This window comes from Haemaphysalis longicornis, unplaced genomic scaffold, assembly GCF_048455015.1.
Source record: "Haemaphysalis longicornis isolate Haplotype H1 unplaced genomic scaffold, Haemaphysalis longicornis Haplotype H1 scaffold_1, whole genome shotgun sequence".
Taxonomy (NCBI): Eukaryota; Metazoa; Arthropoda; class Arachnida; order Ixodida; family Ixodidae; genus Haemaphysalis; species Haemaphysalis longicornis.
The window spans coordinates 55839298-55867019 of record NW_027526203.1 but is presented as its reverse complement, the minus strand read 5'-3'; the positions used below and the strand labels follow the sequence as shown (position 1 = coordinate 55867019).

The window sequence follows — 27722 nt, the reverse complement described above, 5'->3', positions numbered from 1 at the left end:
GCAGGATTGCAGAAAGCCTCCGATTCAGCCTAGTTTGAGAGACACGCAAGGAGGTGTCAAGTTAGATATCAGAGGAAAGTCATGGGAATAGCTAGTGTGGTGGTAACCACAATTACTACGCAGCCCTTCTAGTAATAAATAGTGAGGGAACCAATCAAGGGCATTTCTCGGGAACCAAGTGCACCAATGTGCGATTTTGCCTCGGTCGCCATTGAGAAGTCCGTTGAGCGCCAGTCGAGCCGCTTCTCCACCTGGGTGGCGAGCTCGCTGCTCCGGGCGATCTCACTCAGCAGACCGTGATTTCTCCGCGTGCTCCGTCCGTCGAGGGGCCCGTCTCGCCCACCCGCTGGTTGAGTCGTCGCGGTTGAAGATCCTGTCCACTGCGCCAGTTATCTTCGCGATGTTCTTTTCCCCGGGGCTTCTCCTCCAAGCTGCAGCAGCGCTGATGATCTGACTCCGGGTATCCTCAACCAACAAACTCAACCTCCGATACAAAACTGTACATTTATTTAGAGGCCAGCGGGAGCCTAAGAAACAGTGCTCGGGCGGAGCCCGAAGACCACGGGACGAGAGCTCCGGCACCCGGACCGCGTCTGTCTGTCTTCATGTTCCCCTCCTCCTTCCGCTGAGCACCGGGGGAAGGGGAAAAAGCAAGTCCTTTTCGTCGGGGTCCATCCCCATGTGGTGGCAGTTAGGACATCCGGTGCGAGCAGGAGCGGTCTTTCTCGGAATGAGCGCGTTTGAAAGCGCCGCGCGACACGTTCCTTCCATTTCTGCGCTGCTCTTTTCATGGGGGCCCGCGCCAGTTAGTGCGTCGAAGCGCGCGACAGTGGGGTTTATATAAACGCGGGAGGGTCGAGGTAGCTGAAACCCGACAGTCGACTCGACCCTTCCTCGTCGAGTCCATGTATCCGGGGCTTCTCTAACTTCGAGCAGTAATACATCCCGAGGCACTGTGGCGCCCCAGCTCTATTGACAGCCGGTGACCCTCCCAATGACCTCAAAGCCAGCACAACTCCCACAACAACGACGCATCCGCGACTCGCGCGCACTAAGGCGGTAATTGCCCCTGACAATATACAGATACGCTGCTTTCACAGGGGACATGCAGCGCTGCTTAGACAACCCTTCCCCGGCAGGGAACAATTCTATTGGCCAGACGAGCATCCTGGCCTCCCCAGTCGACTCGTAAAAGGCGAAAAGCATTCTTGCGGGCCTGCTAATCACCCGTTGAACGCCGCGTCAGCTCGACCGGAAAGAACGCAAGCACAAGCTGCGGCCCACTGCGTGTTTATTCTTCTGCCTTTCCCCTTCCAGGGAGAACGTCCCGCTGAAGGGCGGGCAAAGCAGGCAGATTATAGGAAGATAAACACAGTAGCGACTTGTGGATTTTTGTACTCAAGCCTTGGCATCAAAGTAGCCAAATCCTAGTGATGTAATGTTTGCAGAGAGAACGCCATTCCTGCCGTTCCTTCATAAACCTAACGAGTTAGCGTTACAGTTCCACCGATCCTTAATGGACCGGTGACGTTCCTCCAAAAAGGAACTAGTTCTAGGAACGCTGTTCTTTGGAACGCCGTTCCGTACAACACTGGTTTTGGTGTCAACGCAATCCATCTTATAGGTTCCATCAGGACCCCGGGCAGACATGAGAAGCTGGTGCTTTGTAACATAGTGAGTCTGGTTGAGATTTCGGCACAGCCCAAATGTCGAGTCTGCTGTAATGAGCTCCCCTATTGTGTTCTAAATTAGTTGCATTATTCTCTGTCAAGTATTCAATGCTTCGTGCATACATGTCCTATAGTCTGTCTGAAGACGTGCACTATCCAGTAACTTTTCTGGGGAGGCCATTCCCTTTAGGTGTAGGTACCACTCCTGGATAAGGTAGGGTAAGTCACTGCAAAGTTGACCATTCAACGCTGTATCAAGCTTTAAATTCAGCAAGAAAAAATAATACAGTAAAGCCCCCTTATATCGAACAGCGCGAGGACTGTAAATTGTTCGATATAGCAAAAAGTCTATACAGAAATTGAAGCAAAAAAAACTTACACGAGAGCAATCCTGCCTACGGAGTTACGAGCTGATGCTGAGCTCTTACCACCTTGCAGTTCACTATTGATACGACACTTTCTAGGAAAGAAAAGAATGATTTATTGGAGCGGAAGAACTGCGCGAGTGTAGCTGCCCGCTTCTTGGAGCGCAACGCGTTGCTGGTGGCTGCTTTCTCTACGGTATGCTGCCCTCAATGGCGCTGCAGTGTCGCCGTAGCAGGGCCAGGGCTGCGACGGCTTCGCTCGTGCTCGGAAGCGGTACGGAGTCCTCGGCGTCTTCGACAGAGCGGAGACAAGCATGGAGACAAGCGAATAACGGCGAACCCAGCGAATCCAGCAAATGCGGGCAGCGAGTGGCGCGAACTTGAACATCGGTGACACCGCAGCCCGCAGCGCCAAATGTGGCACTATCGGCGCCAACGGCATGCATGCGTGGATCTGCTCCACTCTGCCACGGCCGGTTTGGACGCGCTTGAGCTCGCGCTACCGCTGCGCGCCGATGTATTGCGGAAAGCCTATTGCATGCCTAAGGAGAGTACAATAGGAGGAAATAATTTGAATAATGAGCAGTTAAAGATCATCGCTGCTAGATTGGAAGATGAAATCAATAAATACCCAGGCAAAAATTCGGATTACGATGAAATGATTGCGTTCATAAAGGGTAAGATGAATGAAGCAAAGGAACGAAACCGATGGAAAGGGAAGAGAAAGCCGAGAAGCTGGTGTAATAAGGAAATAAAAGAGGCTATTGACCAGCGAAGAAAGGCGTCGAGAGAACAGAGAGAAGCAAAAAGAACTGGTATGTTACCCGCGGAGGTAGTGAAGGAAAAGTGGGTTGTCTACCGTGGGAAAAAACTAGAAGTGCAGAAAATGGTGCAAGCAAAGATCAAGCAGAAAAGCGAACAATGGATGGCAGAAATACGGAAGAAGGACAAAAGCGCATCCACGAAGTTTTGGAACCATGTAAAATCCCTAAGCTCAAAAAACGATAAACATGAAAAATTCCTGATTGATGAGGAGGGGGAACATTTAGAAGGAGAGCACGTGCTGGCGAATGGGCCCGGACGGAATACCAATGCAACTGATAAACCTACTTGGACCTAAAAGTAAGGAATCGTTTATGAGGGCAATAGATAAGGTGATAAAAACCAAACAAATACTAGAGGACTGGTTAGAAAGTAGGATGAAATTAATATATAAAGGCAGATAGACAAAGCCAGTATTGATTCATACAGACCACTCACAGTAACGTCAGTGGTGTACAGATTCGTAATGCAGGCGATAAAATCAGAAATTAAAGCAGGGATGGAAGAAAATGAAATACTTGGGGAACTGCAGAATGGATTTAGACAAGACAGGGGACTGGATGACAATCTGTTCGTGATAACGCTATGCATTGAAATTGCGAAAGCACAGAATAGACCACTATGGATTACGTTCTTAGACATTAAAGGGGCATATGACAACGTAAACAGAGGACGGCTGTGGAGAATGCTGAAACTCCAGGGATTAGATCACGAGTTAGTACAGTTCCTTATAGCAATCTATAAAGACAATAGAGTGCACCTTACTTGGGAAGGACAGAAATGCGCCCAGCAGGTCAACATCCATCGGAGACTGAAACAGGGATGCCCTTTGAGCCCAATACTGTTCATGCTATACATGGCAGGGTTAGAAAAGAAACTGGAAGAAAGTCAAGTAGGGTTTAGCCTAACCAATATGCTGCAAGGCGAAGTGGTACAACAGCATATTCCGGGAATGTTATACGCAGACGACATTGTTCTTTTAGCTGATAACCAAACCGATATGCAGCGGCTAATAAATATTTGCAGCCAGGAAGCCCCTAGCTTCGGGTTAAATTTCAGTGCAGAAAAATCAGGAATCAGTCGGATTTCTGATTTGACTTCTGACTTCTGACTTCTGATTTCTGACAGGAATCAGTATTCCAGACTTGGCACAGATGACGTTGACGACCCAATCTAACGATTGCGCTAGTTCATTTAGTGTGCTCAAAACGCCTTTCAGGGCCCCTTTAAAGGGACCCTGCAACACTCTTTGTGCACTGCAAGTAAACCTGCGCGACGTTTAGATTATACTGCCAGGAACACCCGAGCCAAATATTACACGTGTACGCGAAGCGGTGAGTGCGCTAATCACCGTGAAAGACGCCAAAAAACCAACCGCACTCTCTTCAATTCTCCTCATTATGCACCCCTGGCATGGCTTCTGCGACGTCAATCGGGCCATGGCGGTCCTGGCTCTCCTATTGGCTGGCGCTGGTCAACTTCGCGGCTAAATTCTGGCATTTCCTGTGACAATCCGCCGTCGTCGGCGCTGTGTATGAACCTCTTCCATGTCTGAACCTGACCGCGTGCTTTTGGTGTTTCTTTTGTTTTGAGTGCGCGCGGAGTTTGAGTGACGAACTAAATATTCCACTTTCAACGAGCCCACTCGACAACAAACGTTTATTGCTTCAGAAACGCCCTACCAGCCTGAGCGCTTGCTTGCGAGCAGGCCGCCATGCCTGCTTTTTTGTGGCACCAGACCGGAACTAGACCCGTCCGCGTTGCGGGGAAAAGGACAGAACTCCTCCGCCTATGACATATCGAAGGCCGCCGCCGAACAGACCGCCGCAAGCCGCCCCTCTCTCCGGGAGAGAGGGCGCAGCTTTCGTCGCGTTGTCTGCGGTTGAGTTGAGAGGGAACATTTATGCGCGATTTTTCATCGCGCGTAGTTTCGGTAATAGTGAACGTATTTTCATAATTCTTGCGGGAAGAGATTGCTGGGACGATAGACTTTACCCCAAGATACATTCTGAGTAGTCGATGGTAAGTGTTGCAGGGTCCCTTTAGGTGTCCCTGTGAACCTTTTATATCGTTTACGTTAATGTTGAATCGTTGACCTCCAATTAAAAACATTTTGCAGTGGATTGTGCAGTTAAAGGAACTCGGCAAAGCTTCCGATAAACGTGTTCACTCTTTCCTTCGCGTCTGGAAGCACTGCGAAAGCTCTAAGTATCGCAGCACGGAGCGGTGCTGCCTGCTTTGCTCGTCGCAGAAGATACGCCTTTCATTTCTGCATTACCTTTGTGGCTTTCTTTTAACAGCGGAGCTACTTAAGCTTGAACCTGGTTCGGTGGCGTCCACAAAAAAAAAAATACTAAGAACGAAACCTGCGCTGCCCGTAATTGGTGCACCACCGCAGAAATGATTGTATAACAGTGAAGCCGGCTTTCGCGCCTGCTCGAGAGCGAATGCTGTACTCTGCTTAAAATCAGTCGTTCTATCAGGCCTTGAAGTAAACCAGAGAACAGTAGGACGTTTGGCCTTAGGCGCGCATAGAAAAACAACTAACGAAGCAGTTCAGGGAGATATGGGCTGGGCGTCGGTTGAGGTTAGAGAAGCTGAGAGTAAAATATGCTTTGAGATGAGGTTGAGGGCAATGGATCAACGAAGGTAGGCAGCTAAGGTTTTTAGGTACCTATACTTGAACAGTGTGGACACGCAGTGGTTAAGAAAGACTAGAAGGTTAACCAGGAAATACGGAAAGAACAGTGGAGAATCCAAAACAGCCAAGGTAACCAAAAAAGAGGCAAGACAGATTGAAACGAATAAATGGAGGGAAATGAAAGCTAAAACGTCGTTAGAGATGTACGGGGCTGAGAAATTGAACATCGGAAAGGAAAATTTCTACGATAATTCCCAGGGCAGTGCTTTGCTTTTTTGAGGCTAGAGCAGGTTGCCTGCGCACTAAGAGTTTTGTGGGGAAGTATTCATAAAACGATGGGGTATGTGTGATCTGTGGAAAAGAAACAGAAACTATGCGGCACATAGTGTTAGAATGTGAGGGTATCCATCCAAATCTACATGAAGGGAATATTGGGCTTTCAGAAGCCCTAGGATTTAAGGGTATCAGTGAGGAAGTTAACTTCAAGGCTGTCGAGGGGACGAAAAGAAGATTAGAATGCTGTTGGACGAAAAGCAGAGAGGGGAATATTGCCTAGGACAGTTACCACCTGTAACAGGGAAAAGAAAGTATTTCGGGCCTAATAAGCTTTAGTGCCTGGCCTAGGAAGCGCTAGTATTAAACCAAGAGTTTAAAACATGGTTATATTGGTCCTTTTTGGTAAGATGACATGTCATCACCCCGCTTCAAAGGGGAAACCAATAGCAATCATAATCATCATCATCATCATCATCGAGTATTAGCACAAGGGGCATATGCGTGTGCGCACCCTTTACGATATACCATCCTAAAGGTGAGAGTCTTTTTCGGGCTAATGAAACGCAAAAACAAAATGGCGCAGCTACACTAGTGGCGCAAGGCTGGAGAAACAGTGCATCTGAAGGTCGACCTAGCGTCTTCCCTCTGGGATCCGCTGTTAGTGTGGGGGACCGGCCGGAACGGCCTTGTAAAACCGGGTAAACTTGGCCTCACCCCTCAACACTTAGTCTAGCCTAGCAAGAACATCCCGAAACCTAAAGAAAACTGAACGGAGCCCAGCAAAACTTAGGAAAAGAGCAAGATCCGAAAAAGCGAGGATGACCCTCAGCTCCGCTGTTTCTCCACCCTTGTGCCAGTAGAGCAAGCTGCACCATTTTGAACAGCGAAGCTGCTGTTGCTGGCTGTAATGTGTGCGGCGTCATCAGAAAACCTCCGGGGCATAGTTACTCCAGCCGCTTACCGTGCACGTGAGCAGGCACCTTACGTAGAGCGCCTGGCATCGTCCAGGCTTGCGCTTGGCGCTCGGAAACAAATACTAAGAAAACAGTTCATGTGCGACCGCGCCTCATGGGGGATGCACAAGACAGCTCGTGCTAGAGACGCATAGTTCGGGGACCCGGTTGCCACTGGTTCTAGCACGTGTTGACGCGCTCCACTTTCGAACACATGTGAAAGCGTGCGGACAAAGCGATCCTGGGCCGCCAGTCATGCGTGAGGAAGACGACGATATAGATGGATTTGACGATGACTACTACTACCACTGTGAAACGCGACAACGGAACATGTAAATAAACAATTTCAAACCTACTGATAAGTGGCGGTGTGTCTTTCAGTGCTTACATTGAAAGAAATCCTCCAGGCCTTGCGCGACTTATATAGTGCAAGCATCTCCAATTTTATTACGTGGATATTGAATGCGTTCATTGCTGCAGCTGAAGGAAAGCCGGCCAATAGCCCCTCCACTGCTGTAATGGCGTTTTTCTGGCGGTCGAAGAAGAGAAAGAAAGAAAAACGTTTGAGCAAGTTTCCAATTTTCCTAATAGATATAGAACGGTAATTTTTGCCTGAGGTGTTTTGCCACCCTCTATTATCTTAGTATTGCACGTGTTCATTGACTACGTTCTGGAAGCATTTGAGATTTCGAAAAAATTAAAAACTGGGTTGCAGGGTCTTTTTGAATCGCCAAAATGAGAACGTTTGCTCAAAGAAACATACAATATAAATTTGTTTTTATACCGACGTTACAATGAAACGAAAATGCAGCACTAAAAAATTAAACACAAAAAACACTCCTGCTTTTTTTTCCTCCGAACCCGTTTGAACCCTTTGAACCGGTTCGAACCGGTTCGAACCGGAACGAAATGGTGCTCCGGAACCGAACCGGAACTGAACCCGAAAGGCTTGAACCCGAACCCGAACCGAACCCGAAAAAATTCCGGTTCGACACCCGGCTTCAAAGAGATATTCTTGGTAAAGTTAAATCAATGCATGATGCATGAACGGTGTTTGGTTCAGTTGTATTGGTGTAGTAAGAGTGGAAACTTTTTTTTTATAAAATCAAAGTAAGCTCCAACCCAGTGTTAGACGATCTGACTTCTCCGTCTCTGCGCCGGGGACGGAGGTGACGAGACTTGCGGCTGAGAAGGAGGAGGAAGAAATACTTCTGTTAAGATTTCTGAACGGCCCAGAGTGCAGCCTTGGGAAGTGATTCCTTCTTCTGTGGGGCCCATATGCAGTCCGTGCGGCCTGTGTTCTGTCCACCCGCTGAAGCTGCGTAGGTAGAGAGGGCCTGGACAGCAGCATCTTCCATTGCTCTTGTTGGGTAGTTGACGGAAAGAGAAGAGGGTGCTCAGGGCTAAAGTCGCACACCCCGATTACGGGGCGGAGTATTCCTACTTCTGAGAAAAATTTACATTCAGCGTCGTAGCCATTCGGATGCATTACGTGAAGACGCGTAGGCTGTGGGAAGGAGCCCGGATTGTATGAGCCGTAGGGTAGTTTGTTGTTCTCTGGAAAGCTCAGGGTAAGGCGAAGGTATGGTCTGTCGCAGAAGGCGATAATGCTGGATTATCTCTCTGGACGTGACAAGCGGGTGACTGTCCTCGTGCACCTCCACAGCACGGGAGGTAAAAGCGCAGGCTTGTTGGGTGGGCGTATTTGTTGCCCTACATTGAAGCGTGAGGTGGTGTCCAGATGAGCTAAATGGAACCGTTTGGGGAGTGGTTTTTTAGCACGCACAGTGCAGGTCAGGACACCCAACCCGACTGGTAATTCCAGTAGGCTTGCTGGGAATCGGTGACTACCCTCCGAACCCCTGGTTGAGTGAGAGCCAAGGTGATGGCTGCCTCTTCTGCTGCCGTCATTTATTCAGTCCTAAGCGAGGTACACGCAAAGAGGTTGGTTCTGGAGGTAGCCACGATGATGGCTTGTTGCTGCCCTCGATGTTAGGAGAAGTCTGTGTAGATAACTGCATGAGCCCCACCGAGGGTGGTGTTTAGCGCTTGAGCCCGTGCTTTTCGTTGCCCCTCGTCATGTGAGGGGTTCATATTTCTAAGCAAAGGGAGCATCCTTAGTTTTAGTCGCCAAGAGTCTGGGAGTACGTCAAGCGGAGTGACATTCCGGGCTGCCCAGCCAATCTGGTGAAGCATGCGGTTACCCACCGCAGTTCTGAGTCGGACCTTTTGGGTAGAAAGATGGCCTTCTATCAGCTCTTCCACCGTGTTGTGGAGCCCGTGCTAAGCAGCCTCAGTGTGGACGCACTCATGAGAAGACCAATGGCCTGCTCAACCGCCTTTCTAATCATTATATAAAGCATCTCTATGATTTCCTCAACGAGAAGAAGATAGGGGTTTGTCGTAAGTAACCCTCGAGAGGACAAAAGCTTCAATTAATCGAAAGGTACCGGATTCTTTTAGGCCTCGCTTTTTGGTGGCAACTCGTCTGATCACGTGTATGATTAGATTAATGCTGTTTTTAAGGCGGTGCAAGGAGACGTCACTCTTGGTGTTGGCCTGGAAATGTAGAACCAGGATCTTGATGCTGGGGTTTAGAGTGATGGCCTGGTCATCAAGGAGTATTTATTATTTATTTATTTACAAGATACCTACATCACCACGAGGGCATTTTTGTAGGGGGGACATGCAACATGTACAGAACAGAGTATACAAATACATTTATACATCCATACACTTTTTCAAAAGCACTTATTCGTAGTGATAAAAAAAAACGAACACCAAACTGATCATAAGCGGGAGAAAAAAAGATCGTTATTTTGAAGTCTAACCAATTCCTCTGACAACATATTCCAGTCACTTATTGTTCTAGGGAAAAAAGAATTTGCAAGGATATTTGTACTGTGGGAATACTCTCGCACTTTTTTTGGATTATCATGACGAAGTGAAATGTAGTTTGGCTCGAGGAGATACCGTTTTTTATCGATACCTGTACGATTGTAGTAAATGCAGTGGAAAAATTTTAACCTTAACTTTTTACGTCTGAACTGCAGTGGTTCCCAGTTCAGGGTAGCTTTAATCGCCGAGATGCTAGCAAAAGGGTCGTACTTGTTGGTAACAAAACGCGCTGCCTGGTTTTGCAGCTTTTCTAATCTTTCTATAAGGTACTCTTGGTGTGGGTCCCACACTACACACGCATAATCAAGTATAGATCGAACATGCATAAAATACAGTGTTTCTTTCACTTCTGTGGATGCATCCTTAAAGTTTCTACGGATAAAATATAACATTCTACTGGCCTTTGTAATTATGTACTCTACATGTTTAATCCACTTGAGTGACTGAGTTAAGTATACACCTAAGTATTTATACTCTGTAACGCTAGTGATTATTGTATCTTTTATTTTATAACTTTCTTGGGTTATAGCTGATTTTCGTGTAAACCGGAGGTGATTACATTTCTCGATATTTAGGTTCATGCCCCATCCGTCACACCACCGAGCTACTGTTTCTAGGTCTTTTTGTAGCGCGTATGTGTCGCTTAGTGAATTTATCTGCCTATAAATAGCACAGTCGTCAGCAAATAATTTAATTTCGGACTTAATGTTTTCTGTTATATCATTTATATAAATTAAGAACAATAATGGTCCCAGTACGCTACCTTGTGGTACGCCAGAACTCACCACAATAGAGCTAGATTTGTGACTATTTAAAACCACGCATTGCTCGCGGCCGTGCAGGTAGTTACGTATCCAAGAATGAATTTTATAGTTAATATTCAGGGATGCAAGTTTATTGTCCAGAAGGTTATAAGGAACGGTATCAAAAGCCTTCCTGAAATCTAGAAAGATTGCATCTACTGGCGTATTATTATCGAGGGCCTGTGATATGTAATGCTGCAATTCTACTAGTTGAGTATTGCAGGAAAATCCACTGCGAAAGCCATGCTGAGAAGGTGTAAGGTAGTTGATGGAGTTGAGATACTGAAATATTGCACTATATATAATATGTTCTAAAATTTTACAGCAAATTGAAGTCAAAGAAATCGGTCTATAATTTTTCACATTTTTTCTATCCCCGGACTTAAAAAAAGGCGTTACATTTGGAAATTTCCAGTCTTTGGGAACAACGCCTGACTCCAGTGACATTTTGTAAATAATAGCTAAGTACCTTGCAATTACGTCATGGCACTCCTTCAGTACAAATGGCGATAGCCCATCTGGATCACATGCCTTAGAAGTGTCGAGTTCGCGTAAGAGGCGATCTATACCATAAACATTATAATGATATCATCCATAGAGTGGGTTACATCACTATGGCATGACGGTAAAGGAGCAGTTGACGTTTTTTTTGAAAAAACAGACTGGAAAAATGCATTGAATGCTTCCGCCATTTCAGCATTACCTTGCACAGTGATTCCATCCACTGATAATGACTGTATAGAAATGTCATCTTTCCTGGTTTTTTTTACGTATTTCCAAAACTGTTTCGGGTTTTGCTTAAGGTCAATGTTCAACCGGCCAAAAAACTGCCTTTTCGCATTTTTTATTGCAATCTTAACCTTAATATTAGAGTCTTTCAAAGCCTGTTCATTAAATTCGCTACTATTTCTTCAGAAACGCCTATAAGCTCGCCGGGCTTTCCTTATTATCTTGCGAATTTCCGCGCTGAACCAAGGTTTTTGTTGTTTTTTTGCCGTTAGGTACTTTGATGGTATAAACGTTTGTTATATGTTTTACTTTATCGCGAAAGATACACCAAAGTTCTTCCAACCCTAGGGATTCAGACAGCCGAATAAAAATTTCGAGGTATGATTCTAATTCTGCAGAGATAGCCTCATAGTTTCCTTTATGAAACATGAAAACTTGGCGAGGATGTTGCATTTGATTCGAAGCACTAAGTAAGGACAATTCTGCTACAACTGCTTTGTGGTCGCTTATGCCAGGAATAACAGATACTTTAGATATAATATTCATGTCGTTACATAACATCAAATTCAAGATTGCGTCCTGCCTGGTAGGTTCTAAAACGTACTGGTTGAAGCCAAACGTAGACACCAATTCTTTAAACTGACGATAAAGCTGAGAAGTATTATTTGTCGAGTTTCCTGCAATCCAATCAAAGTCGGGCAGATTGAAATCACCCCCTAAAATTGACCGGTCAGGTATTACTGATAGCGCGTCAGTAAGTTTGCAAATTGGTTCTTCACTACTATTTGGTGGGCGGTAAAATGTACCAATTACTAAAGTTTTTCCTTTAGGAAAAAAAAAACTGGACACCATACGGATTCCGTATCGTCGTCAAAAAAAGTGGCTGACTGTTTAGTCTACTTGATATTAAGAGAAACACTCCCCCGCCATGTCGATGCTTGTCTTTACGATAGACAGTATATCCGGAAGGAAAAATTTCTGCACTTCGCACGCTTTCGTCCAACCACGACTCCGCGCCCATAATAATTTGCGGTTCAACAGTAGCAACCAAAGACGCAAATTCGTCTACTTTATTTTTAATACTACGGCAGTTTACGAGAAGAATAGATAGAACACCCGGCAAAACGCAAGTCTTACCGCTCCGCGTCTTATCTTTTGGGCACACAGCCCGTCATTCGCTTCCTGTTGATAGAGCGGCCGACTTAGGTTTTCGGACAGGCACCGGTTCATTTTTTTCACTGTCCCAGATAAAACTTTCGCCGTCAATGACCAGCTTGTCGTAGTTGAGGTAGACGCGGCTATCTTTATTCTGCTTCATTTCCTTCGCGTAGTTCTAGAGCTTCCGCCTTTTTAAAGGAAAGCTTTTTACCTATACCCCCCAAGGGTTCTTTCGCGACCGTTGGTGTCACCAGAAAACTCCAGCGAACAAATAAAAGAATTTACCGGCACCGCGGGGAACCGAATCTGGAACTAATAGACTAACAAAGCGAGAGCCCGTTGTCTTACCGATTTAGCTACGAGCCCACGCGCAGACTGGGAAGACAAGTGATGTACTCACCAAGCACATCTACGGGTTTACCCCCTGCGTTCTCGCTGAATGCCACGTGAAAGCGTCACGCGACCACTCACACACGTCTAGCGGCCCTGTGCGCACCTTGCTCATGCGCTAAGAGTTACAAAAACAAAAGGAAGCTCACGTCAATGCATGGCTTCTCACTTCTAGTACGCCAATGTGCTAAAGCCTGTGGCCTCCAGGGTTCACGTAAACAATCATAGCTCCTTGTCGTCCGCCTCACGCCCAAACCAAGGAATACATTCAAATACTCCTTGATGGCCAGGCCATCACTCCAAGCCCCAGCATCAAGATCATGGGCCTACATCTCGAGGCTAACACCAAGAGTGACGTCTCCTTGCAGCGCCTCAAAAACAGCATTAATCTAATCATACACGTGATCAGGCGAGTTTCCACCAAGAAGCGAGGCCTAAAAGAATCCGGTACCTTTCGATAATTTGAAGCTTTTGTCCTCTAGAGAGTTACTTAAGTCAACCCCCTGTCTTCTTCTCGACAAGGAAGCCATAGAGATACTTTATATAAGGATTAGAAAGGCGCTCGAGCAGGCCATTGGTCTTCTCAGGAGTGCGTCCACACAGAGGCTGCTTAGCACGGGGTTCCACAACACGGTGGAAGAGCTGACAGAAGGCCATCATTCTAACCAGAAGGTCCGATTTAGAACTGCGACGGGTAACCGCATGCTTCACCAGATTGGCTGGGCCACCTAGAATGTCACTCCGGTTGACGTACTCCCAGACTCTTGGCGACTAAAACTAAAGATGCTCCCTTCGCTTAGAAATAGGAACCCTTCACATGACGAGGGTCACCGAAAAGCGCGGGATCAAGCGCTGAACACCACCCCCGGTGGGGATCATGCAGTTATCTACACAGACGCCTAGCGGCCGTTTGTCAGGCGAGGGCAGCACAGGGCAGTACCAGGCGAGTCAGGTGAGGCAGCGAGGGCAGCACCACACATCGAGGGCAGCAATACGCCATCATCGTGGCTACCTCCAGAACCAACCTCCTTGCGTGTACCTCACTTAGGACTCAAGAAATGACGGCAGCAGAGAGGCAGCCATCACCTTGGCTCTCGCTCAACCAGGGGTTCGGAGGATAGTCATCGATTCCCAGCAAGCCTACTGGAATAACCAGTAGGGTTGGGTGTCCTGACTTGCACTCCGTGTGCTAGAAAAACTCTCCAAGCGGTTCCATTTAGCTCATCTGGACACGCGCTCACGCTTCAATGGAGGGCACCAAACACGGTCGCCAACAAGGCTGCGCTTTTGCCTCCCTTGCTACGGGGCTGCACGAGGACAGTCACCCGCTTGTCACGTTCAGGGAGATAACCCAGCATCATCGCCTTCTGCAACAGACCGTACCTTCGCCTTACCCTGACCTTTCCAGAGAACAACAAATTACCCTAGGGCTCATACAAACCGGGCTCCTTCCAACAGCCTGCACGTCTTCACTTAATGTATACGAATCGCTACGACGCTGAATGTAAGTTTTGCTCAGAAGTAGGAACACTCCGCCCCGTAATTGGGGTGTGCGACTTTAGCCCTGAGCACCGTACTCTCTTTCCGTCAACTACCCAACAAGAGCAATGGGAGATGCTGCTGTCCAGGCCCTCTCTACCTACCCAGCTTCAGCGGGTGGACAGAACACAGGCCGCGCAGACTGCATATGGGCCCCACAGAAGAAGGAATCACTCCCCAGGGCTGCACTCTGGACCGTTCAGAAATGTGAACAGAAGTAGTTCTTCCTGCTCCTCTTTCTCTGCCGCAAATCTCGTCGCCTCCGTCCGCGGCGCAGAGAGGGGGAAGACAGATCGTCTAACACCAGGTTGGAGCTTACTTTAATTTTATAAAAAAGTTTCCCCTCTTGTGCTACACGAGTACAACTCAACCAAACACCGTTCATGCTTCATGCATTGATTTAACCTTAACAAGAATATCTATTTGAAGTAATAAATGTTGTGGTTAAGTGCATTTCACTTCTCTCTGGTTTTGCTGTTTGGAGAGCGATGTGAGTGAATTTAAGTGACGTGGCATGGGTAATTGGTATGGATGCCGTTTACAGCATTGCTTTCCAACCACATTCACGGGGTGAATTGGCGCAATTTTTTTCTTGTACTGCTTGGCTAAAGTCCTCGGAAACACTGTAATCGGTGCCTTTAAACTTGGTGGCATTGTGCATCACGCTTTCTCGCATTTTCCAGCTAGAAAAGCATGCCACAATAGGCCGAGTCTTTCCATTTTTATACGTCCCTATGCGGTGCGCCCGCGCTATGGAAATATCTTTCAGACCGAGTACACCTCTACAAACATTGCTAACCAATTTTTCGGACGTTTTCCATGTTTCCTTTACAGTTACATCTGGCACTCCAAAAAACACCAAGTTTGACCGGCGACCTCGGTTTTGAAAGTCGTCTCACTTGGCCATCATCGCCTTTTCTCTTTGTTCAGTGCGTGTAATTCGATCTTCAGTGACCTCAACGCTCGAATTAATGCCATGAAGTTGATTTTCTAGTTCTTTTTGTTTCAATTCTATACTCTCCAGCTTAGCCAGTATTTGTTACTGTCCAGCATGTACATCTCGAAGCATCTTTTCTATTCTTGATATTTGTTCTTGTTCAGCCTTATTCATAGGACCTGAGTTTAACTCAACATCTCCTGACAAGAGTAGCAAACATTCCATGACAAGCAGAGAGAAGTAAGTGCAAAATGACAGAGCTCCTACTAACATTTGTACAACAAAACGCATGAAACAAGCACGAACCTCGCGTCTGTCGATGGGGCACGACACTTGGACAAGCATCACATTGTTAGAACGATAGCATTTTACGTGAGTTCAATAACTCACCTGGTACATAATATAGCGTGAGTGCGGGCCGCAAAAAGTGTCGTGCCCCAGTCGACGTTCGCTAGGCAGCTCCTTTTTGTGGTCTTGAACCGGAACCGGAAGTGTTCCACGATGGTTGGCCATCTGTCGGTCTCGAAGGTGAAGCAGGGATGCTTGCGGGAAGTCCGGTGGCTTGTGGAGATGACCGCTGCGCTCCAGTAGAATCGGCGTTATCGCTGGCCACGGCTCGAACGCAGGAATGGCAGGCGTCCCGACGCAGCTCGCCGCAGCAGCAACGAAGCCAATCAGCACCTGGTACATGATATAGCGTGAGTGCGGGCCGAAAAAAGTGTCGTGCCCCAGTCGACGTTCGCTAGGCAGCTCCTTTTTATGGTCTTGAACCAGATCCGGAAGTGTTCCACGGTGGTTGGCCATCTGTCGGTCTCGAAGGTGAAGCAGGGATGCTTGCGGGAAGTCCGGTGGCTTGTGAAGATGACCGCTGCGCTCCAGTAGAATCGGCGTTATCGCTGGCCACGGCTCGAACGCAGGAACGGCAGGCGTCCCGACGCAGCTCGCCGCAACAGCAACGAAGCCAATCAGCACCTGGTACATGATATAGCGTGAGTGCGGGCCGAAAAAAGTGTCGTGCCCCAGTCGACGTTCGCTAGGCAGCTCCTTTTTATGGTCTTGAACCAGATCCGGAAGTGTTCCACGATGGTTGGCCATCTGTCGGTCTCGAAGGTGAAGCAGGGATGCTTGCGGGAAGTCCGGTGGCTTGTGAAGATGACCGCTGCGCTCCAGTAGAATCGGCGTTATCGCTGGCCACGGCTTGAACGCAGGAACGGCAGGCGTCCCAACGCAGCTCGCCGCAGCAGCAACGAAGCCAATAAGCACCTGGTACATAATATAGCCTGAGTGCGGGCCGAAAAAAGTGTCGTGCCGTGAATGTATTCCGTGAATGTCGTGCCGCAGCAGCAACGAAGCAAATCAGCACCTGGTACATAATATAGCGTGAGTGCGGTCCGAAAAAAGTGTCGTAACGTGAATGTAAAAGTGTCGTGAATGTATTCCTTGATTTGGCGTGAGGGCGGACGACAAGGAGCTGTGATTTTTTACGTGAACACTGGAGGCCACAGGCTTTAGCACATTGGCGTACTAGAAGTGAGATGCCATGCATTGGTGTGAGCTTCCTTTAATTTTTGTAACTCTTAGCACATGAGCAAGGTGCGTACAGGGCCCCTAGACGGGCGTGAGTGGTCGTGTGACGCTTTCACGTGGCATTCAGCGAGAAGGCAGGGGGTAAACCCGTAGATGTGCTTGGTGAGTACACCATTTGTCTTCCCGTGTTCGCGTGGGTGGCTCAGTAACAGTGGCTGGTGACCCGCCGCGGTGGCTCAGTGGCTAAGGCGTTGCGCTGCTGAGCACGAGGTCGTGGGTTCGATTCCCGGCCGCGGCAGCCGCTTTTCTGATGGAGGCGAAAAGCAAAAACGCCCGTGTGTACGAGATTTCGGCGCACGATGAAGATCCCCAGGTGGTCAAAATTAATCCGGAGCCCTCCACTACGGCGCGCCTCATCGCCTGCGTTGCGTCGGCGCGTTAAACCCCACAATCAAATCAAATCAATTCGCGTGGGCTCGTAGCTGAATCGGTAAGACATCGGACTCTCGCTTTGTGAGTCTGTTAGTTCCAGGTTCAATTCCCGGCGGTGCCAGTAAATTCTTTTATTTGTTCGCTGGAGTTTTCTGGTGACACCAACGGTCGCGAAAGAACCCTTGGGGGGTAGAGGCAGAAAGCTTTGTTTAAAAAATCTCGCGCCAATCCACCCCGTGAATGTGGTTGGAAAGCAAAGCTGTAAACGGCACCTATAACGATTACTCATGTGACGTCACTTAAAATCACTCACATCACTCTACAAATAGTAAAACCAGAGAGAAGTGAAATCCACTTAACCACACCATTTATTACTTCAAAGAGATATTCTTGGTAAAGTTAAATCAATGGATGATGCATGAATGGTGTTTGGTTGAGTTGTATTGGTGAGCAAGAGTGGGAACTTTTTTTTATAAAATCAAAGTAAGCTCCCACCCGGTGTTAGACGATCTGACTTCTCCGTCTCTGCGCCGCGGACGGAGGCGATGAGACTTGCGGCTGAGAAGGAGGAGGAAGAAATACTTCTGTTAAGATTTCTGAACGCCCCAGAGTGCAGCCTTGGGAAGTGATTCCTTCTTCTGTGGCGCCAATATGCAGTCCGTGCAGCCTGTGTTCTGTCCACCCGCTGAAGCTGGGTAGGTAGAGAGGGCCTGGACAGCAGCATCTCCCATTGCTCTTGTTGGGTAGTTGACGGAAAGAGAAGAGGGTGCTCAGGGCTAAAGTCGCACACCCCGATTACGGGGCGGAGTATTCCTACTTCTGAGAAAAATTTACATTCAGCGTCGTAGCGATTCGGATGCATTACGTGAAGACGCGTAGGCTGTGGGAAGGAGCCCGGATTGTATGAGCCGTAAAGTAGTTTGTTGTTCTCTGGAAAGGTCAGGGTAAGGCGAAGGTACGGTCTGTCTCAGAAGGCGATAATGCTGGATTATCTCTCTGGACGTGACAAGCGGGTGACTGTTTTCGTGCACCTCCATAGCACGGGAGGTAAAAGCGCAGGCTTGTTGTGTGGGCGTATTTGTTGCCCTACATTGAAGGGTGAGGTGGTGTCCAGATGAGCTAAATAGAACCGTTTGGGGAGTGGTTTTTTAGCACGCACAGTGCAGGTCAGGACACCCAACCCGACTGGTTATTCCAGTAGGCTTGCTGGGAATCGGTGACTACCCTCCGAACCCCTGGTTGAGTGAGAGCCAAGGTGATGGCTGCCTCTTCTGCTGCCGTCATTTGTTGGGTCCTAAGCGAGGTACATGCAAGGAGGTTGGTTCTGGAGGTAGCGACGATGATGGCGTGTTGCTTCCCTCGATGTTAGGAGAAGTCTGTGTAGATAACTGCATGAGCCCCACCGAGGGTGGTGTTTAGCGCTTGAGCTCGTGCTTTTCGTTGACCCTCGTCATGTGAGGGGTTCATATTTCTAAGCAAAGGGAGCATCTTTAGTTTTAGTCGCCAAGAGTCTGGGAGTACGTCAAGCGGAGTGACATTCTGGGCTGCCCAGCCAATCTGGTGAAGCATGCGGTTACCCACCGCAGTTCTGAGTCGGACCTTCTGGTTAGAAAGATGGCCTTCTATCAGCTCTTCCACCGTGTTGTGGAGCCCGTGCTAAGTAGCCTCAGTGTGGACGCACTCATGAGAAGACCAATGGCCTGCTCAACCGCCTTTATAATCATTATATAAAGCATCTCTAAAATTTCCTCGACGAGAAGAAGATAGGGGTTTGTCGTAAGTAACTCTCGAGAGGACAAAAGCTTCAATTAATCGAAAGGTACCGGATTCTTTTAGGCCTCGCTTCTTGGTGGCAACTCGCCTGATCACGTGTATGATTAGATTAATGCTGTTTTTGAGGTGGTGCAAGGAGACGTCACCCTTGGTGTTGGCCTGGAAATGTAGGACCAGGATCTTGATGCTGGGGTTTGGAGTGATGGCCTGGTCATCAACGAGTATTTGAATGTATTCCTTGATTTGGCGTGAGGGCGGACGACAAGGAGCTGTGATTTTTTACGTGAACACTGGAGGCCACAGGCTTTAGCACATTGGCGTACTAGAAGTGAGATGCCGTGCATTGGTGTGAGCTTCCTTTAATTTTTGTAACTCTTAGCACATGAGCAAGGTGCGCACAGGGTCCCTAGACGGTGTGAGTGGTCGTGTGACGCTTTCACGTGGCATTCAGCGAGAAGGCAGGGGGTAAACCCGTAGATTTGCTTGGTGAGTACACCATTTGTCTTCCCGTGTTCGCGTGGGGTCGTAGCTGAATCGATAAGACAACGGGCTCTCGCTTTGTGAGTCTATTAGTTCTAGGTTCGATTCCCGGCGGTGCCAGTGAATTCTTTTATTTGTTCGCTGGAGTTTTCTGGTGACACCAACGGTCGGGAAAGAACCCTTGGGGGGGTAGAGGTAGAAAGCTTTGCTTTAAAAAAGCTCATTTGTCCCAACGACGACACCAATTTTAATACAAATCCGGAACAATTTAATGTGGATGTTAGGCAAAATAGATAAAGCCGTGGCCGCTGACGCGCCACTTTCTCGGCCAGCCGTTATGACGTCACAGGGACTTGTTTGTGTGGTTGGCGGCCGCCGACCAAAGCCAGAGCCAAGGAATGTGACTGGAAGACTGTGTGGGCACTATATTTCCGTTTGCTTCTGCTACTTCAATGCAATAGTAGTAGCACTGTTTTAGTATTAGCCATACCATGTCACTACTCGCGTTGTGTACGATTTAATAGAACGTTACTTTCTTTTTTTCTTTTTTGCGGGAAAACAACGTCTTTTAGTACCGAAATCAAGTTGATTGACATACCAAAGGAAAGGCGAGTTCTTCCAAATTATACTAGGTCGTATTTTGTACTCATGGTCTTCTAAGTACCCGGGTCGCTGTAGAACCCATATGCTTGTTAAATAATGGGCTGTACCATTTTTAGATATAATCATTCTATTCTGTTTTATTTCTTCTTGGGTAAATCCATGCCATCATGAGCATAATGCATTGTGTCAAATCCTCGTATGAAAATAGACCTGCACATAGTCTTTACGCCGAAGCATAGCCTTTACGATGCTAGAACTGCTCGGTTCCATTTCGGTCTTGTTTCTACTTTCAGGTACCCACTCAGTTATCGCCAGAGGTTTGTTCCATCTATTTAGACTGTGGGCTTGGCGTTAGTAACTGCTCCGGACCATTCAAGCAGGGGGGATTATTCTCCCCGTGCAAGAAGGGCGCCCTTATTCCGGCATTGACAAGGCGTTGACAAGCTTCTTCTGTAAGATATCAAAGGGCTGACGGCTGCGACACGACCATGTACGAACCCACCGAGTGATGCGTAATTTCAATGGACGAAGAAAATTCAGAGAAGCCGTTGTACATGGACGCTCTCTGGGGAGGAGAACGACCCAACGACGATTCAGCGACTGGGTCTAGTTCAAACACAGCCACTAATGAAGTCGCTGGTCCTTCCCAGGAGCAACCAGATTCAAAACCAAAGGTCGAGACATGCCGCATTTGTGACAAGAAGCTTGAGTCTAAAGTGCACCTTGTGATGCATGCCTTCTCGCACGGCGGCGGGGAGATTTGTCCCTGCACCCTGTGCCCGATGGAGTTCTGGTCGTACCCTATGCTACAGCGTCACATGAGGGTGCACAGCCCCGGTGAGACCTACGCGTGCGAGTTGTGCGGGAAAAAGCACATCAAGGCGCAAGCGCAAGCACATCAAAGCACACATCGTGGGCAAGCCTCATGAGTGCCAGGTCTGCCACAAGACCTTCTTGTTCCAAACCGAGCTGCGGAGCCACCAGAGGACCCACACGGGAGAGAGGCCGTTCCCATGCCCAGTGCGCGAGAAGAGATTCACGATGACGGGAAACCTCAACGCGCACATCCGTACTCACACGGGACAAAAGCCATTCCAGTGCGGTCTTTGCGGCAAGGCATTCCCGACGTCAGCTCAGCTGCGCCGGCATCTGTCGTCACGCAGCCACAAGAAGGAACGACAGGAGTTGCAATCGGGTGGTGGTGCCCCGGGAGGTCATCCTCTCAAGCCAAGGCCAGAATGAGAAGAAAAAAAACGATGCCCTCCCTGCCCCCAGGATATGTGCACATCCTCACCGTTTTCGTGGAAGACCACGTGAGGCACACAAGTAGGATGTACGCACCACGATAGAGAAACGCTTCTAGATGGCCTTAGTAAATTTGACCCGTCGGTGTCGCCCTCGAACATTATATGTAATAGTTGTTGTTTTTGCTGGTCTGGGGTTGCAGTGGTAGTCGGAGAAATAGATGCAATAGCAAAAGTAGTATTTGTATAAGTAGTAGTAGCATTAAAAGTAACAGTAACACCAATTGAACATTATCGGTTAGGCACATGCCGTCCAACACAGTATTTAACGGCGGCATACACTTCTATCTTGTGAAAAGAGGCTGGGGAAGTGAGTGGTGAGGGCACAGGAAGACGAGGTGGGCAGGGCTGGCAGGGGCTTGAGAGTCCTGGCAGATATACACGAGGCGTGTGGGGGAGATATGGTAAAGGACGGTGGCGTTTTGCAGTGTGCCGTTTTGTAGTCGGTGCCAGATTCATGATTATTTGACAAAAAGGGTAGTATGGAGCGGGTAGGGTGGAACACTTTCGGCTAGTGTGACGGTTGTGCCATAGGATAGGGGAAGAGGATGGAGAGGGCCGTCGTAGCGGCCAAGACGCCTAAAGCCCGTTCTACATGGGGCGATTTTCCCTGCGAATTCGCAGATTCGGCGCCGCTCGTGTGGCAAAACGCCCTCTTTTTTTGTTGCTACAGCAAAGTGCCAAATGTTTGGAACGACCGAGCATCCCCGGCAAATGCCACTCGTGCTGCGTAGATGCGGTAGAGGCGCCGGAACTTGCGGCCAATAGGAACACAGCTACGTGAACGTCACGGCCACATGACGTCAATCCCATTTGCACGCTTCGCAACCAGATGGCGCTGCTTGCATACGCGCGGCGTAAGCACGGGCGCACCAGCACAAACCTACGCGTGTTCACAACGCGATGTCGCGCGCCGTTTTCAACGAACGCTTAAAATCGGTGTCCACGCATGTCGCGGACATCACACCAGTTCGGAAGAAGTACATAACCGAAGTAGTCCCGTCCGAGGTACACCAAAATGTGCTAGGCACGCACAACAAGCAAGTGCAGGATTGATTGGTGTGTTTGTCTTTTCTGCTATGTGTGCGTATATTAAAAAATAATTGGCGATTGCTAAATAAAACCGCTAATAAACTCATATAAACTGCAAAACAATCTGAAACAACTTCCCCAAAAACTACAATAAAACTTATTTTTTAACATCACAACAAGCTTTGCTTGTGGCAGACCTAATTCGGTCTGCAAACAATGTCGTTTTGAAGTGCGCAAATCGCGACGTTCGCAGGCCATGTAGACGACATTTCCAGGCGTTGCAAACTTCGCAAGTGCGAATGTTCGTTCCGCCTAATTCGCAGGCGAAAAAATTACACCTTCTTCCCGAAGGGGAACCCTGAGTAGTATGCAAAGCAGCCATGGGGTCGCCTCAAGTGCTTATTACTTTTAAGTTCGTCGTTTCCGTTAGGTTGAGGTACGTAGCTACCGTTATATTTAGTTTGGTTTCCATGGTAACTACCACATTTTTCACTTACCGGTTCGTCGTTTCCGTTAGGTTGAGGTACGTAGCTACCGTTATATTTAGTTTGGTTTCCATGGTAACTACCACACTTTTCACTTACCGGAACTACGAAATGCGAAATTGCGTTGAGCCCATGGCTGTTTCGCATACTACTCAGGGCTCCCCTACGGGAAGATGGTGTAATTTTATTACATGCGACGGGGCTATGTCCCTCGTCGTTGTTGCGCCGTCCGCACCCCCACTGCACATGCTCGGTTTGCTGAACGCCCGGTGGTGTCTTAGCCTTTAATGGCTCCTGGAGCGACAGTGTTAACGGTGTCTTTCTGGGCCGGCCCGAGATGAGCCGAGCATGCGCAGTGGGGGTGTGGACGGCGCCGCAACAAGGGAGGGACATAGACCCGACCATGAGGTGCTGGAGCGACAGTGTTGCCGGTGTCTTTCTGGGCCGGCACGAGACGAGCACGCTTCCCCTTAAAGGGCTCCCGGAGCGACAGTGTTGCCGGTGTCTTCCTGGGCTGGCACGAGACGAGCACGCTTCCCCTTAAAGGGCTCCTGGAGCGGCAGTCTTGTCGGTGTCTTCCTGGGCCGGCGGATGGATGGACGACATACGACGGAGCCTAGAGTAAGAGATGCCTTGCATCTAAAATGCACTATGTAGAACTGACTTAACCCTGTAGGGAACGCCTGGAAGTGAAGCTGCAGCATGTGCTCCATCGTTCCCAAGAAGTGAGACATGAACCGAGGTTAATAGGACGGTGATTTTGGGTAAGTCGGGAGTGGCTTTGAGGAGCTTCAGTGCCGCCTGGGGTGCTTTACCATGGAGGTTGTCGGCAGGCCTCTTGAGAGTCGACGATTGGGGTTATGTTGGTGGTGGGTGTGTGAGTGTCCGACGCGGGGCAATGGCCGTGGCTTCAGCAGCGGTTGAAGATAGACGAAGGAAGATTGAGAATGGTGCCCTCGTTTTCGGTGACTGCTAGGGTAGAGCGTAGGTATGGCACGTGGGGTTTGGGTGATGTAGGTATAGCGAGCATTCAATGCCGATTACTACTTCTGTTGTAGGTGTTGTACAGTAGCATTGTGTTGGCCGGGGTTGTACACGGGGTGCATGTGACACGCTATTGCTGCCACCTCGATATTGGTCTGGATGTGGAGAGGGAGAAGTGAAGCGCATTTGGGGGTAGAGCGTGGGATGGTCCGATTCTTCGAGGACAGTTCAATCGGCACGGGTGAGTGAGAGCCGTGTCAAAAGACTGTACTGTGTTATGCCTCGATCCATAGAGTTTCATACACAATTTACTAGGGAGGAAATTGGCGCTGCGATCGTCCGCCGCGATGGGCGTGATGAATATTGCTGGATTCGGGTTGGCACTCATTGGTTTGCGTAACATACTATGGAATGGATCGTGCAGTCACTTTGGTTTACCTTTTGTACTTGCATGAACGCATTTGCCTATGTGGGGTATTCGAAGAGGCGTTCGAAAATACGTTCCTTCCTGAACTGAATGCCGCACGCGCACTGGCGCCGCCCCGAGTGGAAATGTTTTATAACCACAATTGTGAATAGGGTAGGTCATCTATTCACTGCCGGCACAGCGAGCATGAAAACAATAGCCGGCGCTGTATGCGATGAAGTTACCTGCGAATTAGGAGTTGCCGCGCTGCAAATTCGGCAGAGCAATGCATTTTCGAAGCTGGCGACAGTTGCGAACTGCTTGGAACAGCCACACTTTTCGTTCGAACGCTGGTTCCTACGGCGTAAACCAGCAGTTCCGGTGGCTGATAGGAACGCAGCTTCATGAATGTCACTAGTTAGGCCAGAATAACTTCTCCATAGTAAATCGGTTTCTTCTTTTTAGGAGCACAAAACTTTTCTTAATAATAAAAACTACAAGCGCCGAAACTTTTACAAATAGTTTTTAAAGAACTTAGCGTCCCGCGGCAGTTGGCGGCAAATCAGAAACCTATTCCGCAAACCTCCTCGATTCCGCGCCTGCTTTTTGTTTAAACGCGCTCTTGTATTTCGTACAAAACCAGTATATGGTCATAAACTTTCTTGTTCGCCATGTAATTTGTAAACAGCGAACCGCGTATCAAGAGTTTTTTTTATATTGACAAAAAAAAAACAATTTGCGTAGCCAGAGGCCTGTTACGAGCCTACGCGTCCGGTTCCATCATCATTCCCCCCGAAGCGCAAGCGCCGTCTCAGAGTGCTCGTGACACTATTGCACCAGTTTCCTCTCTAGTTAATATTGTATAAAAATCTACGCCTGGAGCAGCTCGGGGAGGGTGTTATGTATCCCCAGTTGGAGCAGTTTCTGTGTGCGGTGAATACTGGAAGGCCTAGTGCGATCAAGTACGCCTAATGAATGGGTGCCTCTAGCTTACATTGTTCTTAGGGTTTCAGCCCCACGTAGGGGTGCCGTATGTGACGCGTTGTTGCGACTTGCCATCCGAGTGCAGTCACCGGTGTAGCTACGTTGCCTTGCTCCGTCCGCTACCGACGCGGCGCTGACCAGAGCGATGAAGTTCTCGAGCCGACAAAAAGTTGAACCAACATTTATATACAGTATGTACAAGGGTAACAACAGCGTTACATGGCTCGCACAAAGGTGACAGCGCGTCTCTACTTGGCGCCTCCGTAAAGTGCTGCGCTCGCTGTGCTTCGAGGCGGGTTTTATACCCCAGGAGTCCGTTGCAGCCGTGAGAACATTGAATCGTTCCAACCAGGACTCTCGTTGGCCGAAGTTTGAATACGACGAACGGAGGCGAAGCGATTGCGTCAGCTGAGCTGCCACAATGGGAAAAGGGAAGGCATGCGGTCGCCCAGAGCCTTCTATACTACTAAGAGTTCAGCCATCAATGTATTTCTGCGAGCGGAGGCTCAGCACGAGTAGTGGTGACGTCATGCTTATAAAACGTGCGTCCCTCATAACAACAAGCGAGACCTGTGCGCGTTCGGCACCGGCAACGACGCCGACGACGCGGCTTGCTACACGCCGGCCATGGTGACGCCGGCCAAAAGATACAGTTCCTGTACCTTTTATCAAAGGTGGGGGATTTATCAGCGTTTTCGCAGTGCGCGGAGAGTGAGCCGACTGGCTTGCACTTCGGAGACGCCGAACCACTGCCGAGCTGCGACACCCCGACGACGCTGTGTTTACTTGCGATCGGTGGCTGCTGTGTTGGAGCAGCAAACGCAGCGCTTACGATACCTCGCCTGTTTAGGCTCCCAAAATACCCAGAGAGGCGGCGCGATGGCTACAGAGCATCATCATAACGACTGGGCGCCTGGAAACGTGCGGAGCTATGTGAGGTAAGTGAGCAGTTAGAAAATAATGTCTTTTGTGTGTGTTTCTACCGCTTAGTGATACGTATAACATGGTAACCACGCGGGCCTACGTCGAATTGTTAATCTGCGAAATTTGCACCGCTGAATTAGAGTTGAAACAAACTGAACCTTGTAAAACACGCCTTTCGCGAGTTAATAAAAAAACGTAATTCTAATCAAACAGGCTCGTTCGTAAGATTTTGTGGACATGAATCTTAGGGGGCCGGCACCGCGCTGTCACCGAAATTTAAAACAAACAAAATCTTTGTGGTGCACATTTGCGCGCTTCTTGGCCGTTATGCAAGTATCACGCGGAAAGTTAGAAGCGCAGTGAGCGAAATACGAAATGTCGCTCTCTAGTCAAAACTATCGAGGATTTTTTTACGTGCATGCATGTATCGCTGGCCGCTCACGGAGATGTCTAGAATGCTCTGTGGGATGTCAGTGGACCTAATTATTGTACTTTAATAAAGTGTGATAAGTGATAATTGCTTGGCTCAAACCTCTCGCAAGCAAAGCTTTCCAGACCCATCGCAAAAGCCTTGCCTCCGCTCCATGTGAATAATCAACACATAACACATTGCAGAGGGCTGGAGGAAACTGAGGCATGTGTTGCAGCAGTATCCGGCACAAACTCAAGGAAACAAAGATTACACAGCCCGAGACAGCGCGAACATCTTTACGTGGACGTAAATAAATATGCATATATCCGAAGTATGCATTTCTAGCCAAACACGTAATTCAGACAGTAATGAGCCACCCTTGGAATGTTTTCTTTCACCTGTTCCTTGGGTCAGCAGCTTTCATAAGGTTGGATACTCATGCTTTTGCTGTCATATAGAACTATATCGAGGCTTCTTGCCAGACTGAGAGGCCCTTGTTGAAACCAGCAGATGTGACCACAATGTTTGTTATTGAATTCACTAACAGTGGTGCCACCGGATTCGTGGGTGGCTCAATCCTGATTGTCTTGTTTGTATTCCTCTTTGCTTGGTTTTATGCTCGCAGTGATATGGCCTGCAGTACAGACCTCTGGATTGCTGCATGTGTACCCTTGCAGACTGGGTGACAAAAGCTATTAAAGTCCTTTTTATCTTAGTTTGATCAGCAAACCAATGCTCCACTGTAGGCTACATTCCTAAGGCCTTGCTTCGCTACAAGTACCAGAGCAAAAGCGGCACCATCAACAATTTTTCACGGCTAGAATGTCTGTAATGGTAAGCACAAAGTTTTCATTAGAATTTTAGAGTGTCTGCACAAGTCCAGCAAAACTTTGAGCTGTCTACAAAGCCCATTACCCTGACTAGCTTGGTTCATCTGTCCATTGGCAAGTAGACGTGCTGCAACAAATTTATTGAAGCACTTGCGTGCTGATATGCGTTGAATGCATCTGTTTCGTTACTTGTTGAACACTTTTATTCCTACAATGTTTCCTTCTCTTTCCCCGTCTTGTTCCTTTCTTTGTCTTTTGACTTCCCTCCTTTGCCTTCTTCACGTTCTGTGCCACTTGAGTTTCTGAGGCAACGCTCTCTTGCAGGCTTTGAGGTTTGCTGGAGCCATTATGACCACTTTGCTAGC

General features: G+C 48.4%; 1 pseudogene; it reads right to left on the bottom strand.

Moving 5' to 3' along the window:
• The window catches only part of LOC144171957 (uncharacterized), a 36255-nt pseudogene that overhangs the window by 1253 nt on the left and 7280 nt on the right, over window positions 1–27722 (bottom strand).